Below are 18,512 nucleotides of genomic sequence, written 5' to 3'. Positions count from 1 at the left end.
GTAGTAGAAACTTTTGAGGCATTGGAAAAGACTAAAAACGTAGGGCTTATCCACAACAAAATAACTGGTTAAAGAGAAAGGGAACAACTTATGCAAACCAGTTATTAGGACTCACGAGAGAGAGGGGGCAGGCTTAGAGAGAGGTAGCACTTTACGTAAACAAGTTATTAGAGCTCAAGAGAGAGGGCGGGCTTAGAGAGGGAGGGACTACATATACAAACCTGTGATTGTTGCTCAAGAAGAGAGAGAGTAGGGCTCAAGAGAGAGATGGGGAGGGCTTAGAGAAGGAGGGAGCACCAATGCAAATCAATTATTATTGCTCAAGAAGAGGGAGTGAGTATGGCTCAAGAGAGAGGAGGTGGGCTTAGAGAAGGATGGAGCACCTATGCAAACCAGTTATTATTGCTCAAGAAAAGAGAGAGAGTAGGGCTTACCAGTGAAGAGAGAATGTCACTTTGGTAAGTTCCTCATATGAGTTTTAGAGAGGAAAAATAATGGATTGGAATTTTTTTTAAGCTGGAATAAGGCAGAATGACACGTGCGCTAAAGATTTCTTAAAGATTACATGTAAATTTCCTTACTATTAAAGTGTACCCAAACAGTTGAAATGTTATATTTCCTTGTAATATATTGTCATGTAATAGATTTCCAGGTACCCAACGCTTTAAGTCGCCATTTGGATACTTGGAAATACTATTCCAAAAATGTATTTTAGTGAAAATGACACATTTCTGGTGTTTGTATTGAAATTTTTAGACCATAATGTAATTCCACTCGTAATTGTTTTCTTCATTTCAAGCCAAAAATAAAGAAATCGATATCATTGTATTTACCCTTCAAAATTGATGTTGAGTTTATGTGTCCTTTAAAGGCTGAATGAGTGAATGTAAAATGAAATGATATAGTGGAACATGAAATCAGTCGGAGTGTGGTCCCTCGTGGACCATACTAAGCAAACGATGGTTTGCTGATACCGATCTGTGCTTAATGATCTAGGTCAGTCGGTTGGGAAAAACCCATGTTACCTGGGCATAAAGAATAAACCGATGAGAGTTTATGAGTTAGCCCTCGATGAGGCCGGAGAACATGCCGAGAGGAGTGAGCCGAGAGCCAAAACCTCATCCATGTACCATCACACGGCATGCATATCGATAGATAGTTCAGGAAAACCAGAAATCAACCTTTTAGTGTGAAGCGTATGCATGTGCCAGAGATACCCTTATGCGCCATAGAGCGGTGGTCGCATAAGGTCTTAGTCACATTGACTTGTCTATAGAGGAGGATCAGTAATCCAGAGACTGGGATTGCGACCCCTTAGCTCATCTGTCATAATTTAGTGACCCGCTAATGAGCCCCTGCTTGGACTGTGGGTCATGGAAAACACTGGGTCGGTTCGAAAAGGCAAGTTTGGTTTGTAGTCCACAGTTGAAGGTGGAGTGCCCCATGATTGCAGATTAAATTCCTTAACCATATGGATCCATTTCCCCTCAAGTTAATTTAATTATGTTTGTTTTACGATAGAAATTATTTTAGAATTATTATTTGAATTTTTATGAGTTATTTGATATTTTATTTATAATTAATTTGGACTTATAAAAATGAAGATATTGATTTTACAAAATTATAAAATTCAAATAATGTTTTAAATTTTCTTTTGATAATTTCAAATTATATAAAATATCATGGAGAGGCCCATAGTGCACATGGGCCCGCCATGTGTCGAGTGGGTGGGGCCCACATGTGTGGCACACCCCACCCATTGAATTCTTTCTTGGAGTTTAAGTTATTTCATATTTTGGTAATATTATGTTATGACATGTGGTCAAATAAGATATGAAATATTTTTACCATATATTGATCAAATATTGAAAGTGTATATTGACTTGATATATCTTTGGATATTTTTTGAAAAATTAAGGAATGCATAATATTTTAATTAGATTTAATTTATCTAATTTCTATTGATGGGGAAACGGTCTAGGAAAGCGGGATAATGGTCCATGCACCTTCTATAATGTTGGTGGCCCATCTATGAAATGGATGGCTCAAATCTCTCACCTCACAAGTCACCCTTGATCGACTGTCTATGTTCAATCTCACAAGAAGAGGCAAGCCAAAAAAAACCCTAAGAAACCCTAATCTTGTTCAAGCCTATAAAAAAGAGATTGTCTCTACCCAAAGTCTCTACACCTTCTATTTCTATCTCTATCTCTTAAGTTTCTCTATCATGTTCGATTTCTCTCTCCCACATTGTGAAAGAACCTAAGGGTTTAGGTTATAGAGTTCTTCTCTCTCCTATCTCTCAAATATGGATTTATGGCTAAGGGTTTTAGGGTTTAGCAAAACAAGAATCTATCTCTTTCAAACTAGGTTCCTAAGAGAATTCACCTAGGGTTTCAGTTTGTGATCAAAGTCATATTCCATTGGTGTGACTTGGCCGAAATTTGTTTGCCCAGTTCTAGATTGAAGCTAGACCGTTGATCTCGTGCCATCGGATGGTAGTGATTTTATTGTTTTAATGGCATCAAGTTATTAATATCTTGGTTTTATTGTTATGCTGATTTTATTTTGAAATTTATCTTATTATAATAAGGACCACATGTAAGTGATCTTTTGCCAAAAGATTGGGGTGAAGAAAAAAAAAAAAAAATGTATTCCTCGGTAAAAGATCATATATGTCTTTCTTTTATTGGTATCAAAGCTCTTGATACTTGATGCCATTAGTTATCTTTTCTCTTTATTGAGTTTAGATCAAGCTTGGGAATGAGATATAAGAAAGCTAATGACCTTTGTGGTCAAGAAATACATTCATGGTTAAAACTTATTGAAATATTCCAATACTAAAAAGGGACTCTGCATAATGAGTATTCTGGGCTATTTTGGAGTAGTGATATGAATAATATAATGAGATACTTTTCTATTACATACTTCAGTAATATTTTGTGTCTTTAAGAGTAGGATTTATCAGCAAAATTTCAGTAGGAAATTCTATAGGAATTGAGGGTTATGGACTCAACAATGATGGGTGTCAGTTTTGACCATGCAAAATTCAATAATTGTCCATTGAGTTCCGTGATTTTTCTCACCAATCATATGATTTTATTTCTAGCTAAAATTGGACTGTGATTTATAAAATTGAGTCTACTTTCAAAAAAAAAATGTTTCATTAAGAAAGTTCTTGTGGTTTGAAGATATGATCAATTTATTGAAGGATACGCAAGTGTTGTTTTTAACAACGAAAATTATTTTCATAACTTAGACGTTAAGATTTAATTTTTATTCTTAGCAGAATGTTTTATGGTTCACACTAAGTTTTTAAACTTCCATTCTTAGTCTAATTTGTAATAAAATTTATTTGAGAGAAAAAAATCTATGGGAAGAGATGAATAAAAATTTTGGATTGAAGAGAGGTCATCCTGAATTTTCTGTAATTTGGTATGTCCTACATTGAAGACATAAATAACTATATTTATCAATCTAATTTAACAGAGTGATATAAGGCTTGTGAAAAAATATGTGTTACTATTATGTGTCTAATTTGAAAGAGAAATTCCATAATGGTCGAGAAAAAAGACAATTTTACAAGATAGTGTTTATCCTGGAATTCTGCTGTATGATTTATTTTGTGATGTGAATTTCACTTATTTATTTCTCTGAAGGAAAGTATTATTTGGGATTCAAGCTATGATGTTATGATTTGGTTTTGAATATAGTTTTCAAAACAAAAGATTTCAAGAAGAAATTATTTGAGGATTGAGGGAAATTTTTTTTTTATTAAGCGGTGCTCAACCTGATTTTCTACTGAAAAGACTTGCATTGTGACGTAAATATCACAAAAATGAATATTCACTAAATGGTATGATTTGGGGATGGAACTGAGCACTATTTTATTTTATTTTATTTTTCTATTTCAATACTCAAAATGATTCGAAGATTAACTCTTTATGCGTTGAGAGATATCATTTTTTTATCATAGGATGCTCAAGTTCTATTCTACAATAATTTAAAAAGATGTGGCATGGTAAGATACATCTTTGGATTCCTAATTATGAAGAAAAATTTTTTAGGGCTCATTTAAAAAGGTTTTATACTGTGCTATGAGTATGGTTTATTATAATAAAACTTCAGAGAGAGGTAATACTCTTCGAAATGAAGGGATATATAGAGAGACTTGGTGGTAGTATAAAAACGTTAAAGATCAGTGGGAGAATCGAAATTGTGATAATTGAAATAATGAGATGAATAAAATATTTTCTTTAGAGTGTAAGATAGGAGAATCCAAGTGCCGAAGAGATGGACACTACGTGACATGTAAAACCAATGACCAATATATTTTCAATCAGTTGTGTGCACTTTCAAGATCACAAAAGTTTGTCAAACAAGTAAAAACGATAATCAAGAAAGCCCAGGTACCACACTACATGGTTTTGAGGTATGAAATCTATCCCACATTATATGGTAAGGTCATATGGGGAAAGATGATTCAATAACTTTGTTTAATGTACTGTGGTTATATTTTGGTAAATGTTTTATGAATATGTATGGAGTGTATGAAAGTTAAGTGATAAGTGCTAACAAATTTGAAAGTGTCGGTTTTGAATACCTTGTGTTTTTGTACCTCGTTGTGCTTGAGTATGAACTACTTAAGGTAGTGATACCTATGGAGATGTAATTTGATCAACGATGAAACACGAGAGATGGATGTGGCTCATTCAAATATGTAAGCACGAAGAGAGTGTTCTGATGGAACTTGGTCTTGGTGATCATCATCTCAATAATGTCTATAATATGATGTGTTGCATGTGATGATGATCTCTTGATAAATTCTCCATAATTGCCAAAAAGGAAGTTTTTGGTCAAGGCTTTAATAGACATTATTTAGTTGTGCCTTATTTTGGATAAAATTATAAGATGGTATATATAATTTGTTTTTGTGGCCATGAACTTGACTTGGTAGGAAATTAAAGGTGAATACAGTAAAATGATTTATGAAGGCTAAGCATATATTTTATAATTAAATTGGATGATTTGAGAAAAACCTAAATCTATGAATATGGTTTTGAGAAAACCACATAGTCTTGCAAGGTCAATTAAGTCTTCATGAAAATCATTTTAAACTGTCATACTATTATATAACTATTGCTTGTGAATGCATATATATATACCAAGTCAATTTGTTTTTTTTTTTTAAAAAAGAAAAGCATTTTGTCATGAAGGTATTTATAAAAGTGGGAGAAAAACTATCATGCACTATTTTTTTTTTTAAATACCTATATGCCTTGACCCATGTTTCTAGTTATTTAGAATCCTCGATTATTTAAGACTTTGAACCATAGGGAATGTTTAGGAACGCCATCATGTTGGGTTTCTCTGACACATATTGTTTTGATCAGATAACTTGGTTTGTGTGAACTTACTACCAAGATGTCTAACGTGGTTGAACCTTTATAGTACATGAAGGTTTCTAAATATTGTGAAACCAACAAGTATTGAATTACATATTACATGAGACTTGATATGCTATCTCATAATTTATGCAAAAGAATATTGATAATGTATATGTTGTATGTGCAATACTTGGGTGGGAGTTGCTACAATCCCACGTTTTTTTAGCTGCTTGGATATTCAGGTATACAAGTGCAATCTATCTCACAGATCTAAATGATGCGAAGTCTACATCTAGATATGTGTTCATGCGTGGAGGGGGTGTAATTTCTTGAAAATCAAAGAAACATGATGTAACGAATTTGTCCACTATGAAGGCAGAGTACGTTGCGTGTTGTTTGGTGATCGAGGAGGCCGTAATTAAGAAATTTTTTAATCGACTTGACTTTCGCCTCGTGCGTTGTGAGGCAGTAAGAATTTTCTGCGACAGCACGGTGACTATATGCATGTCAAAGGAGCCATGATTCCATGAGAACTCCAAGCATATAAAACCATGTTTTTATCACCTGAGGAATGAGGTGAAATTGAGAAAGATCGAGATCCAAAAAAACTAAATATTCCAGTGGAAGCACTTGCTAGTATTTGAAATGCCAAATGGGACAACAGACTATAATGTTGTTCACCCATGAAACCGAAATGTTTGGTGCTGGTTGTATGGCTACAAAAGGGAGTTGTTTATTTGAACAACTCTTTTGAGCACATGACCATACGACCCCATACGAGGAGGGTACGTAATACTCTTTTACGACAACAAGTCCATGATTCGAGATGAAATGTAAAAGATAAGCTACGAACATTTTTGGGATGAGATCCGAGCAGCAAAGATAAAAATGTGTTTACTCTATAAATCTTTTTGTGAAAGAATTGATAGCGAAAGCCATGATTAATGTATAGAGAGAATTAGTAAAAATGCTTGAGAGAGATTGTAATTGGGAGAGAGAGATGGGAATAAGAGAAAGAGAGAATGTAAGACATTTAAAGGCCAAGTAAGAGATATTGAGTTTAGATGGCTTTTAAAGGCATTATGAGTGCTTGTAAAGTGAAATGATATAATGGAACATGAACTCAATGGAAGTGTGGTCCCTCGTGGACCATACTAAGCAAACGATTGTTTGCTGATACCGATCTATGCTTAACGATCTAGGCCAGTCGGTTGGAAAAAACCCATGTTACCTGGGCATAAAGAATAAACCGATGAGGGTTTATGGGTTAGCCCTTGATGAGGTCGGAGAACATGCTCGGATGAGTGAGCCGAGGGACTGTGTGACCCTTGTGTGTGATGGTGGCCTATAGAAACAGGGGCCAAAACCTCATCCATGTACCATCACATGGCATGCATTTCGATATATCATTCACGAAAAATAGAAATTCACCTTTTAGGGTGAAGCGTACGCATGTGCGAAAGAAACCCTTATGCGCCATAGAGCTGTGGTCACATAAGGTCTTGATGACTTTGACTTGTCTTTAGGGGAGGACTTGTATCCATAAAGTGGGATTGCGATCCCTTGGCTCATCCGCCAGACTTTGGTGTTCAGCTAATGAGCCCCTGCTTGGACTGTGGGTCATGGAAAATACTGGGTGGGTTCGAAAAGAAAAGTGTGGTCTGTAGTCTACAGTTGAAAGTGGAGTGCCCCATGATTGCAGATTAAATTCCTTAACCATATGGATCCATTTCCCATCAAGTTAATTAATTATGTTTGTTTTATGATAGATAATATTTTAGAATTATTATTTGAATTCTTATACGTCATTTGATATTTTATTTATTATTTTTTTGGACTTATAAAAATGAAGATATTGATTTTACAAAATTATAAAATTCAAATAATGTTTTAGATTTTTTTCTGATAATTTCAAATTATATAAAATATCATGGAGGGGCTCATAGTGCACATGGGCCCACCATGTGTCGAGTTGGTGGGGCCCACATGTGTGGCACGCCCCACCCACTGAATTATTTCTTGGAGTTTAAGTTATTTCATGTTTTGGTAATATTATGTTATGACATGTGGTCAAATAAGATATGGAATATTTTGACCATATATTGATCAAGTATTGAAAGTGTATATTGACTTGATATATCTTTGGAATATTTTTTGAAAGATTACAGAATCCATTATATTTTTATTAGATTTACTTTATCTAATTTATATAGATGGGAAAACGGTTAAGGAAAGGGGAATAATAGTCCATAGACCTTCCATAATGTTGATGGCCATTCTATGGAATGGGTGACTCAAATCTCTCACCCCACAAGTCACCCTTGATCGACGGTCTACGTTCAATCTCACAAGAAGAGGCAAGCCAAGAAACCACTAAGAAACCCGAATCTTGTTCAAGCCTATAAAAAAGAGATTGTCTCTACCCAAAATCTCTACACCTTATATTTTTATCTCTCTTTTAAGTAAGTTTCTCTATCATGTTTGATATCTCTCTCACCCATTGTGAAAGAACTTAAGGGTTTAGGTTATGGAGTTCTTCTCTCTCCTATCTCTCAAATATGGATTTATGACTATGGGTTTTAGAGTTTAGCAACAAGAGAATCTATCTCTTTCAAACTAGGTTGCTAAGAGAATTCACCTAGGGTTTGAGTTTGTGATCAAAGGGGTTCATGTTCCATTGGTGTGACTTGGCCAAAATTTGTTTTTTCGGTTCTAGATTGAAGCTAGACTGTTGATCTCGCGCCGTCAGATGGTAGTGATTTTATTGTTTTAATGGCATCAAGTTATTAATATCTTAGTTTTATTGTTATGTTGATTTTATTTTGAAATTTATCTTAATATAATAAAGACCACATGTGAGTGATCTTTTCCCAAAAGAAAGGGTGAAGAAAAAAAAAAAAAAAATGTATTCCCCGATAAAAGATCATATATGTCTTTCTTCTATTGGTATCAAAGCTATTGATACTTGATGCCATTAGTTATCTTTATCTTTTCTCTTTATTGAGTTTAGATCATGCTTGGGAATGAGATATAAGAAAGCAAATGACCTTTGTGGTCAAGAAATACACCCATAGTTAAAATTTATTGAAATATTCAAACACTGAAAAGGCACTCTGCAGAATGAGTATTCTGGGCTATGTTGGAGTAGTGATATGAATAATATAATGAGATACTTTTCTATTACATACTTCAGTGATATTTTGTGTCTTTAAGAGTAGGATTTATCAGCAAAATTTCAGTAGGAGATCCTATAGGAATTGAGAGTTATGAAAACAATGAAGGGTGTCAGTTTTGACCATGCAAAATTCAAGAATTATCCATTGTGTTTCGTGATTTTTCTCACCAATCATATGATTTTATTTCTAGCTAAAATTGGACTGTGATTTATAAAATTGAGTATTCTTTCAAACAAAAAATTTTTCATCAAGAAAGTTCTTGTGGTTTGAAGATATGATCAATTTATTGAAGGATACGCAAGTGTTGTTTTTAACAACGAAAATTATTTTCATAAGTTAGAGGTTAAGATTTAATTTTTATTCTTTGCATAATGTTTTATCGTTCACTTTAAGTTTTTAACTTCCATTCTTAGTCTAATTTATAATAAAATTTATTTGAGAGAAAAATATTTATGAGAAGAGATGAATAAAAATTTTGGATTGAAGAGAGGTCGTCCTGAATTTTCTGTAATTTGGTATATCTTTTATTGAAGACATAAATATCTATATTTATCAATCCTATTTAACAGAGTGATATAAAGCTTGTAAAAAAATATGTATTACTATTATGTGTCTAATTTTTTTAAAAAATTGGTTTGAAAGAGAAACTCCATGATAGTAGAGAGAAAAGACAATTTTACTAGATAGTGTTCATCCTGGAATTCTGTAGTATGATTTATTTTGTGAATTGAATGTCACTTATTTATTTCTCTAAAGAAAAGTGTTCTTTGGGATTCATGCTATGATGTTATGATTTGGTTTTTAATCTAGTTTCCAATACAAAAGATTTCAAGAAGAAATTCTTTGAGGATTGAGAGAAACAAATTTTTTATTAAGTGGTGCTGAACCTGATTTTCTACTGAAAAAAATTGCATTGTGACGTAAATATCACTAACATGAATATTCACTAAATGGTATGATTTAGAGATGGAACTGAGCACTATTTTATATTTTTTTTGTCTATTTCAATACTCAAAAGGATTCGAAGACTAAACTCCTTATGAGTTGAGATATATCATTTTTTTATCATGGGATGCTCAAGTTCTATTCAACAGTAAATTAAAAAGATGTGGCATGTTAAGACACATCTTTGGATTCCTAATTATGAAAAAAACTTTGTTAGGGCTCATTTAAAAAGGTTTTATAGTGTGATATGAGTATAGTTTATTATAATAAAACTGCAGAGAGAGGTAATACTCTTCACATTCTATGTGAAGAGTATTCGATCTGGGAATATCAAAAAGAAGAGGAAACATAATACCTATAAAAAAATCTTGGTTGCATCGAAATAAAGGGATATATAGAGAGACTTGGTGGTAGTATAGAAACGCTAAAGATCAGTCGAAGAATCGAAATTGTGATAATTAAATTAATGAGATGAAGAAAATATTTTTTTTACGGTGTAAGATAGGAGAATCCAAGTGCCGAAGAGATAGACACTTCGTGACATGTGAAACCAATGACCAATATATTCTCAATCAGTTGCGTGTACTTTCAAGATCACAAAAGTTTGTCAAACAAGTAAAAACGATGAATCAAGAATGCCCAAGTACCACACTACATGGTTTAGAGGTATGAAATCTATCCCACATTATATGGTAAGGTCATATAGGGAAAGATGATTCAATAACTTTGTTTAATGTGCTTTGGTTATATTTTGGCTAATTGTTTTATGAATATGTACGGAGTGTATGAAAATTAAGCGATAAGTGCTAACAAATTTGAAAGTGTCGGTTTTGAATACTTTGTGTTTTTGTGCCTCCTTGTGCTTGAGTATGAACTACTTAAGGTAGTGATACACATGGAGATGTGATTTGATTAAGGTCTTTGAGCCCTAAGGATTAAACACGAGAGATGGGTGTGGCTCATTCAAATATGTAAGCACAAAGGGAGTGTTCTGATGGAACTTGGTCTTAGTGATCATCATCTTAATAATTTCTATAATATGATGTGTTGCATGTGATGATGATCTCTTAATAAATTCTCCATAATTGCGAAAAATGAAGTATTTTGGCAAAGCTTTAATAGACATTATTTAGCCGTGCTTTATTTTGGATAAAATTATAAGATGGTATATATGATTTATTTTTGTAGCCATGAACTTGACTTGGTAGGAAATTAAAGGTGAATGCGGTAAAATGATTTATGAAGGCTAAGCATATATTTTATAATTAAATTTCATGATTTGAGAAAAACCTATGTCTATGAATATGGTTTTGAGAAAACCACATAGTCTTGCAAGGTCCATTAAGTCTTCATGAAATCATTTTAAACTGTCATACTATTATATATACCAAGTCAATTTTTTTTTTTTTTATTAAAAAGAAAAGCATTTTGTCTTGAAGGTATTTATAAAAGTGGGAGAAAAACTATCATACACTATTTTTTTTTTTAAATACCTATATGCCTTGACCCATGTTTCTAGTTATTTAGAATCCTCAATTACCTAAGACTTTGAACCATAGGGAATGTTATAAGAACGCCATCTTGCTGAGCTTCTCCAACACATATTGTGTTTATCAGATAACTTGGTTTGTATGAACTTACTACTAAGATGTCTAGTGTGGTTGAACCTTTATGGTTCATGAAGGTTTTTGCATATTGTGAACCAACAGGTATAGAATTACATATTACATGAGACTTGATATGCTACCTCATGATTTATGCATAAGAATGTTGACAATGTATATGTTGTATGTGCAATACTTGAGTGGGAGTTGCTACAGTCCCACGTTTTTTTAGCTTCTTGGATATTCAGTTATACAGGTACAATCTATCTCACAGATCCAAATGATGTGTAGTCTACATCTGGATATGTGTTCATGCTTGGAGGGGGTGCAATTTCTTGAAAATCAAAGAAACATTATGTAACGAAATTGTCCACTATGAAGATAGAGTACGTTGCGTGCTGTTTGTGATCGAGGAGGCTGTATGGATTAAGAAATTTTTTAATCAACTTGACTTTCACCTCGTGTGTTGAGGCAGTAAGAATTTTCTGCGACAGCACGGTGACGATATGCATGTCAAAGGAGCCACGATTCCATAAGAACTCCAAGCATATAAAACCATATTTTTTATCACCTGAGGAATGAGGTGAGATTGAGAAAGATCGAGATCCAGATAAACTAAATATTCCAGTGGAAGCACTTGCTAGTATTTGACATGCTAAATGTGACAACAGACTATAATGTTGTTCTCTCATGCAACCCAAATGTTTGGTGCTGGTTGTATGGCTACAAAAGGGAGCAGTTTATTTGAACAACTCTTTTGAGCACATGAACATACGACCCCATACAAGGAGGGTATGTGATGGTCTTTTGCGACAACAGGTCCATGATTCGCGATGAGATGTGAAAGATGAGCTACGACTATTTTTTGGAAGAGATCCGAGCAGCAAAGATAAAAATGTGTTTTCTTTATAAATCCCTTTGTGAAAGGATTGATGGCGAAAGCCATGATTAATGTATTGAGAGAATAAATAAAAATGCTTGAGAGAGATTGTAATTGAGAGAGAGAGATGGAAATAAGAAAAAGTGAGAAAGAGAGAATGTATGACGTTCAAAGGCCAAGTAAAAGATGTTGGGTTTATGTGGCCTTTAAAGGCATTATGAGTGTTTGTAAAATGAAATGATATAGTAGAACATGAACTCAATGGGAGTGTGGTCCCTCGTGGACCATACTAAGAAAACGATTGTTTGCTGATATCGAACTATGCTTAACGATCTAGGCTAGTCGGTTAGGAAAAACCCATGTTACCTGGGCATAAAGAATAAACCGATGAGGGTTTATGGGTTAGCCCTTGATGAGGTCGGAGAACATCCTCGGATGAGTGAGCCGAGGGACTGTGTAAACCCTTGTATGTGATGGTGGCCTATAGAAACAGGGGCCAAAACCTCATCCATGTACCATCACATGGCAAGCATTTTGATAGATCGTTTGGGAAAGCTAGAAATCCACTTTTTAGGGTGAAGCATATGCATGTGCGAGAGATACCCCTATGCGCCATAGAGCTATGGTCGCATAAGGTCTTGGTGACCTTGACTTGTCTCTAGGGGAGGACCTATATCCATAGAGTGGGATTGCGACCCCTTGGCTAATCCGTCAGACTTTGGTGACCCGCTAATGAGCCCCTGCTTGGACTGTGGGTCATGGAAAATATTAGGTCGGTTCGAAAAGACAAGTGTGGTCTGTAGTCCACAGTTGAAGGTGGAGTGCCCCATGACTGCAGATTAAATTCCTTAACCATGTGGATCCATTTCCCATCAAGTTTATTTAATTATGTTTTTCTTATGATATAAATTATTTTAGAATTATTATTTGAATTCTTATGAGTCATTTGATATTTTATTTATAAATTTTTTGGACTTATAAAAATGAAGATATTGATTTTACAAAATTATAAAATTCAAATAATGTTTTAGATTTTTTTTGATAATTTTAAATTATATAAAATATCATGGAGGGGCTCATAGTGCACATGGGCCCACCATGTGTCCAGTTGGTGGGGCCCACATGTGTGGCATGCCCACCTATTGAATTATTTATTGGAGTTTAAGCGATTTCATGTTTTGGTAATATTATGTTATGACATGTGGTCAAATAAGATATGAAATATTTTGACTATATATTGACCAAATATTGAAAGTGTATATTGACATGATATATCTTTGGAATATTTTGTGAAAAATTACAGAATGCATAATATTTTAATTGGATTTAATTTATCTAATTTCTATTGATGGGGAAACGGTTAAAGAAAGGGGGATAATGGTCCATGCACCTTCCATAATGTTGATGGCCTATCTATGGAATGGATGACTCAAATCTCTCACCTCACAAGTCACCCTTTATCGACGGTCTATGTTCAATCTCACAAGAAGATGCAAGCCAAGAAAAACCCTAAGAAATCCTAATCTTGTTCAAGCCTATAAAAAAGAGATAGGCTCTACATAAAATCTCTATACCTTATATTTATATCTCTCTCTTTTAAGTAAGTTTCTCTATCATGTTTGATATCTCTCTCCCATATTGTGAAAGAACCTAAAGTTTACGTTATGGAGTTCTTCTCTATCTTATCTCTCAAACATGGATTTATGGCTAACGGTTAGGGTTTAACAAAACGAGAATCGATCTCTCTCTAACTAGGTTGCTAAGAGAATTCACCTAGGGTTTGAGTTTGTGATCAAAGGGGTTCATGTTCCATTGGGGTGACTTGGCCGAAATTTGGTTTCCATGTTCTAGATTGAAGCTAGATCGTTGATCTCAGGCCATTGGATGGTGGTGACTCGATGTGGGGTGGAATAAGCCCGGTTGAGGTAATCTCTGCCACTCTTCCTTTTGTTTCTTGCAATCTTATCTTTTATTTTCAATCATAGTGCATAGTATTTTTAATGACATCAAGTTGTTAAGATCTTGGTTTTATTGTTATGTTGATTTTATTTTGAAATTTATCTTATTATAATAAAGACCACATGTACGTGATCTTTTGCCAAAAGAAAGGGGTGAAGAAAAAAAAAAAAAAAAAAATAATAATAATAAAATAATAATAATAATAAAATATATATATATATATATATATATATATATATATATATATATATATATATATATATATATATATATATATATATATATTTCCCCATATAGAGACATCCACATTATAAAATATAATGAATTCCCCGAAAACACCCCCACAAATTAGAGAGAAACTATCTCGAATTTTACATTTTAGAGAGAGAATAGTATCTTTAAATGTTAGTGATATAAAAACTATATCAAATTTTAGAGAGAGAAAGTTCTTAAAATTGGATGGGGAACTCGGACTGCTCAGTATTGGTCCGAGGATTTGAAGCTTGGGTGGCTTGGGCACTGCCCCTAAAGCTTGGGACATTGCCCCTACAATTAAAAAAAATTAAAATTCTTAAAAAAATGTCGTGTTGATTGACCTTAGCTGTAATTTTAGGGTATATACGAAGCATACTGTATTTTCAAAACTTTTTTCCAGACCGTATATAAATAACTCAATAAGAAATCATCAATGATATCTATCTTTTTGCTAAAATGTAATGACTAGAAGAGCTATTGATAATAAGGATCCATGTAAGAGAGCTGCGTAGCTCGACAACGTTACACTTACAAGCATTATTAACCAATGGGATTGTAGAACATGTACTAGTATTGTGGATTGATGCATTTCAGTTAAAAGACCTGATGTGACAAAGCTTTGGGTTAAAATTACACTGGGCACGGTATTTTAACTTAAAAAGTTCTAATGTTTCTGTATTTTAAAAATCATATAAATAAGAGAGAACCCCATGAAAGAAAAATTAAAAAGTTACTTAACGGTAAATGTCCTAAATAAATCCACAGTGACTAATAATACCGTTATACGTCCCTCAACCCACGCCTCTTCTAAACCCAATCTCTCTCTCCTCCTTCCTTCGCTTGCTGAGCCTCATGGGACGCATATCCTGCCGTCTCAATAAAGGCCTATACCTAGAGGAAGGAGATTACAAACTTGTAATGCAAGAGTACTGCGACCTCGTCCGCTACAACGGGACGGACCGCATATGGGATTCACATTCTCAGTACGCAGGCAAGAATTGCCATTGTGATTTAGCGGTTTACAATGAGTATGGTGCTCATACATTGCACACCAATACATCGGGTGTTGAAGGTGAATATGTACTTCTTCTTCGACCTGATGGGGAGGGGGTTGTTTATAGGGCTACCTGGTATATGGGCACTAAACATGTACTGAATAACTTGCCTTCTGCCATTGTGGAGAAGGAAACGTCTTGAGGGGTACCTGCACCTTTGGTAGTGCTAGTAAATAAAATAGAGACCTCATCTCTAATAAGAATGATCATTATCTAGAAGATTGAAGATACAATCTTCTAGTTAATGATCATGATAAGGATTATGATGATATATTATAATCATCACTTTCCATAACTGTATAGATTTGCTGTAATCAAATCGTTGATTGAGTCAATCAATGATGCGTACATAACTATTATAAATAGAGCACACATCCCTCTCTATGGGTGTGGAGAATTTGACACAAATATTATTCTCTATATTTCTTCATCGTATCAGAGTTAAGGTTTCCTCAATGCTTTCGCAAGTCTCTATCTTTTATTCAAGTACGTTATATTCTCTCTCTAAACTAATCCAAGCCCAATTTCTCTTCTCTCTCTCTCTCTAAAAAAAAAAAGAATTTTTTATCTCGTCCCACACAAGTAAAAACTTTTGCTTGTTGATCTCCCTCAAAAAACAAAAATAATCTCTCGTCCCACAAAAACAATTTTCGCTCATCCCTCAAACAATTTTGCGTGCTTTTTGGCTGCATGTGTTATGTTCATATTGATAAATCCTTAAGACGAAAACTCTCTGCAAAGACAGAAAAATGTGTGTTTATCGGGAACAGTGACGAGAATAAAGGATAATTATGCTACTCTCCTGCTAGCGAAAGGATATATGTTTCTCACCATGCGACAATTGATGATGGACGATTCTACAAGGAAAAAAAGTAAATTTGCATGAATGATGACTCACAACCTTTACCTTCTCTTATTATATCGCCTGCTGGGGACACGTTAAGTGCTAGATTCAGCCTGCCGGGGACACGTTAAGTGCTAGATTCAGTCATTGCTACAGAGTAGTTCTGGGTCCTTGATAGATGCAACTATTGGCCAAGTACCGAGTGGTGGTGACAATGTTAATCTTATCATAGAAAGTACTTCAAGTACACCAACCCATAATAATCAACCACATCGGTCCCCTTGGGCTGTTCGACCACGAAAGTACTTTCTGATAGAGGATTGGGTATCACATGATTAACACTCCCCTTAACATTATTCATTTCTCATTGAATTCACTAAACATACAAAACCAAGTACCTATAGAGAAGCCATAAAAAATCCCAAGTGGGTTGAGGCCATGAATGAAGAATTCCTTGCTCTTCATCAGAACCACACTTGGAATATTGTACTTAGACGAAAAATAAGAATATTGTTGGATGCAAATAGGTTTATAAGATCAAATATAAAGTTGATGGCACTATTGAAAGATACAAAGTGTGATTGGTGGCTAAAGGTTATAATCAAAAGTATGGATTGGATTATGAAGAAACCTTTAGTACAGTTGTGAAAATGGGAACTGTCATACTAGCATTAGCAATGGCCAATCTCTATGGTTGGAAATTACACCCCTTAGACGTAAAAAATACATTTTTGCATGGTAATCTCCAAGAAGAAATCTATATGGAGCAACCACCTGGGTATGGAGAATCAAAAGGGTCTAATCTTATTTGTAGATTAAGGAATGTATTATATGATCTCAAACAAGCCCCACGAGCATGGTTTGAAAGTTTCTGCAAAGCTCTTCTTATAGGGAGATTATTCTCGTAGCGTTGCAGACAACTCATTATTTTTCGAAAGGAAATGACAAAAGTTGGTGATGGTATTTCTCTATATTGATAATATCATTGTAACAAGGAATGATGAGGATGAAATACAACAACTAAAGATAATGCTCAGGGCACAATTTGCTATGAAGGATCTTAGAAATCTAAGTATTTCCTAGGTGTAGAAGTTGAGCGCACGAGACAATGTATGAAATTGAACAGAACAAGTACAACACAAGTATGCATTGGATTTGTCAGAAAAATTTGGAATGAGTAACTGTAAACCATCACCAACACTAATGGTCACAACAAAAAAGTTATCTGCCAGAGATGTTGATCATGTTCATGATTAAGGAAAATATAGAAGTCTTGTGGGTGGTTTACAATACCTTACTTTCACTCGACCAGATATTATCTATGTTGTCAATTAAGTATGCCAATTTATGCTTGATCGTCATGAGATGCACCTCATAGTAGCTAAAAGGATTCTCTGATTTGTGAAGGGTACTCTGGGTGATGGTATTTTATTTCCCATTGGTGAAAGACATGTTAATCTTATCGCCTATTCTGATGCTAACTGGGCTGGAGATCCCGATACAAGAAGGTCAGTATCTGAGTTTTGTATTTTCTTTGCAGGATCTCTAGTGTCATGGAGTAGTAAAAAGAAAATGACGGTTTCATGCTCAAGTTCAAAAACAGAATATCGAGCAATGTTGTCAACGGTTGCTGAAATCACTTTGTATCGCCACATTCTATCATAATTGGGTATTAGACTTCAACATGCAATTCTTCGTTGTGATAATCAGAGTGCCTTAAAGCTTGCCTTTAATCCAATTCTTCATGCACGGACCAAGCACATTGAATTGGCTTATCATTTTGTTCAAGAAAACGTTAAAGGTGGAGAGAGAACTCCTTATTATGTTTCAACTACTTAACAACTTGTTGACATTTTTACAAAAGGTCTTTCTACATCAGAACATCATTTTATAGCAAACAAGTTGTCCATGTTTCACAATGGCTATAGTTTGAGGGGGGATAATAAGAATGATAATGATCTAGAAAGAAACAATCATTATCTAGAATGTTATGACCATGATAAGGATTATCATGATAAAATGTAATATTCTCTTTCCAAATTTTTACAGATTTGTTGTAGTTAAATCCTTGATTGTGTGAATCAAGGATGTGTACATAACTATTATAAAGAGAACATACATCCCTCTCTATGGGTGTGGAGAATTTGACATAAATATTGTTCTCTATATTTCTACAATTTCCACACTGTTCCTCTATGTGAACCTTTGGTAGTGTCGGTAAATAAAATTCAGACCTCTTCTTCTCATTGTAGCTCTATGTGCACTATTGGTAGTGCCACTAAACAAAATTGAGAGTCTCCTCTTAAATTTTGAAGTGCAACTAAATCAAGGTGATGAAAATGTGACCTCAAACTCCATGCTTTTCTAAACTTTTCTCTCTTTATCTTTCTAGTCAACCATGTCATGA

The sequence above is a fragment of the Amborella trichopoda genome, chromosome 8, assembly GCF_054954075.1.
Source record: "Amborella trichopoda isolate Santa Cruz 75 chromosome 8, AtrichopodaSantaCruz75HAP2 v2.0, whole genome shotgun sequence".
Taxonomy (NCBI): Eukaryota; Viridiplantae; Streptophyta; class Magnoliopsida; order Amborellales; family Amborellaceae; genus Amborella; species Amborella trichopoda.
This window is presented reverse-complemented; position numbering follows the sequence as displayed.